The sequence below is a fragment of the Pteropus vampyrus genome, unplaced genomic scaffold, assembly GCF_000151845.1.
Source record: "Pteropus vampyrus isolate Shadow unplaced genomic scaffold, Pvam_2.0 Scaffold114, whole genome shotgun sequence".
Classification (NCBI taxonomy): domain Eukaryota; kingdom Metazoa; phylum Chordata; class Mammalia; order Chiroptera; family Pteropodidae; genus Pteropus; species Pteropus vampyrus.
The window spans coordinates 2,846,675-2,849,494 of NW_011888895.1; the positions used below are offsets into that span (position 1 = coordinate 2,846,675).

General features: G+C 47.8%; 1 protein-coding gene and 1 pseudogene across 7 annotated transcripts in view; one reads left to right on the forward strand and one right to left on the reverse strand.

Annotated features, from left to right (window-relative positions):
• The window catches only part of KCNE2 (potassium voltage-gated channel subfamily E regulatory subunit 2), a 189,575-nt gene that overhangs the window by 147,498 nt on the left and 39,257 nt on the right, over positions 1-2,820 (reverse strand). The gene's annotated exons all lie outside the window — the stretch shown is intronic.
• LOC111743478 lies at positions 2,689-2,807 on the forward strand (annotated as a pseudogene).

A 2,820-nucleotide genomic window follows, 5' to 3' on the forward strand; every position in this document is an offset into this window, starting at 1 on the left:
TTGTTTTACCAAATTCTAGAGGTGCTTCAGGACCCCCCACGGAGGGGAGAGCAGATTTTGCAGGTAGAAGAAGGTTGAGTTCCCACCCCGAGTTTACCCAAACAGTCTACTTCTAACCGTTCTATGTACTAGTAATGGAGGGAGAAGGAAAAGAACTAAAAAGGTAAATCGGGCCACATTCAGAGACTGCAAGGTGCTGATCAGCCCCGCAGCCAGGCCAGGAGGACACCTGCAGAACAAAGAGAGATGTCTGCAGGGGATGCTAACGACCCATTTCCCCACACTGAGAAGGCAAAACAGGAAAACAGAGTCTTTAAGTGGCAGCCCTCCACGAAATAAAATCGTTCATTCCCTGTGGCTCACACCACGGGGAACCTATGGATCAAAGGCTGGGAGCTGCCAGCAGGCCTTTCACGCTACATTTTCCTCCCTCCGCACTACAGGCTCCTGTCCTTTCAACACTATCTGCCCTGAACCGGCAAAGGAAAATGGGTCAACAAAGGCTTGAACGTGGAATTCACAGAAACTAAAGAATGACGTGGGAACTGAATTCCCCCAACGCGAAGGATCCCTCTCGCTGTCTTTTCTCTGTCCTCCCCACTGTCACTGCCTCCGTGTCTCTAAGTCTTACTCTTTGCCTGAGAGACCACGCTCTGTCTACACAGCGTTATCCCTTCTCTAGTAAACTACCCTTTCGACTCTCCCTCGAGTGCGTTTGAATTCTTCCTTGCGCTCAGCTGAGAACTCTCTCTCTCTCTCTCAGTACAGGCTTGAGCCCTTTCCCACCCCGCTAACCCCGACTTCCCCACCCCACTAACCCCCGCTTCCCCACCCCCACTCCGGCTTGGGGAAATCTGCCCTGTCCTGCCACACGAGGAGTCCACGAAAGACCATTAGTAAGGGGAGGCCTCCGTTTCTAGAAACAATTTGAAACCACAGCCCTACATGATTTTATGCCATATGGCATTTTGTTATGTGGATAAATGATCATTTATTAATGAACCCTCTGCTTTGGGACATTTAGGTTGCATATAAGTTAGGAGTCATGTTCGGATATAAATATCGCACTCCTGAGACACCGCGACTTAAATTAGGACTTTCTTTTTTTTCATAACATGCAAGGTCTGGAAGGAGACAGTGCTGACCTTGGGTTAGTGGGTAGTGGTCTCCAACGTCCCATCAGAGTTCCAAGCAGGATAAAGGAGGAGAGGAAGGCAGAGGTCATAGGTCAGAAGGGTGCTGGTAACTGAGTTGATTTCTCTCATAAAGCATTTTCCTGGAAATGCCTCCCCATGACTTCTGCTTACACGGCACTGTCCATCCCTACTGGCAAAGAGTCCAGAAAGCATTTATTAAGCACATCATTCCCCACCCCACCCCTCAAAACTGAGGTTCTATTAATAAGGAAGAAGATGAGGAAAACAACTAAACCATTGTCTGAAAATCCTTTTCATCATATCATTGAAACTACATCCTGACCTAAATGTTTTCCTTAAGATCCAGCCATAGCAATAAAATTGTTCCTTTAAAGAGCCATAGACGGTTCTAAGACTTCTCAAACAAGTTACCCTTTAGCGACATGGTACTGATTCACACTTCCACCAGCAGTGCCTAATAAAATAGCATCTCTTTAACAAAAATATGGCTATCATCTCTTTTTATGTTTAACGTTCACTACTTTAATAAGAACATTTTTTTTCACGACTTTTTTCCTTAATATATGGACTAGTCTTATTTCAATTCATATCAGTGTGACATGAATGCTCTAGAGCAGTGCTTTTTAAATTTTAATGTGTGCATAAATAACCTGGGATCTTATTAAATGCAGGTTCTGATGTCACAAGTCTGGGGTCAGCTGAAAATCTGCCTTTCTAAGAGGCCCCAGGATGACGCAGGAGCTGCTGGTCCACAGACCTTACTGTGAGCAGCAAGGCGTCCTACCGGTGCAATTTCATTATACGACAGACTGTCTGGATGAAGAGTGAGAACTTCGGGTCGAATGTGCAGTCGGGCCTGAAGAGGACCAGCCGCACGCAGAAGAGGGTCAGGCTAGCAAACATCCCCAAGTGGGGGACCAAATCCCAAGTGTGGGTTTGGTCCCAAAGCCCAATCACTACCCACATGCTGCAGAGAGGGAGGACCAATTTCTGCTCAATTCAACACAGGATTTGCTCCTGCAAAAAGAAGCGAGGGCTGCCTTAAACAAGTTAAAGTCAGGGTGGAGGAGAGATAAGAAAGTCCAGAGCCTCTGCAGCTATTGTCCAAATAGAGACCAAGAGCCTGGGACAGCCCAGGGCAGAACCAAGAGCCACTTGTGGGTGCCTGGAGAGAGCGGCAGAGCGGTGTGATAGGACCAGTTGTTAAAAAACACTAATTCGCGTTTGGTTGAGGTCTGAAGAGTTCCCAGGGGGGTGGGCCTCTAGGCACCCCTACCCAGATTCTTTTTCCTGTGAATGCAGCTGAATCACAGGGTCTGAAAGACCTGGTGCCAAGGCAGTGGGGGGTCGGGAGAGAGGGGATGGGACTGAGTGTTTGGGGGCGTGACCTCCGTTTACATTCCTTATCTTGAAGCCTGCTTTTTCTGATCTTAAGATAGCCACGCCAGTGTTCTGTGCTGAGTTTGCATAGTGCATCTTCTCCCGCCCTTTTACTGTTAGCCTGTGTCCTTACATTTAAAGTGTATCTCTTGTCTGTGGCCATGCCGCCCTGAACAAGCCCGATCCCATCTGAACTCAGAAGCTGAGCAGGGTCGGGCCTGGTAAGTACTTAGATGAGAGACCACCTAGGAAGACCAGGTGCCGTAGGCATAAGAAAGAAAAA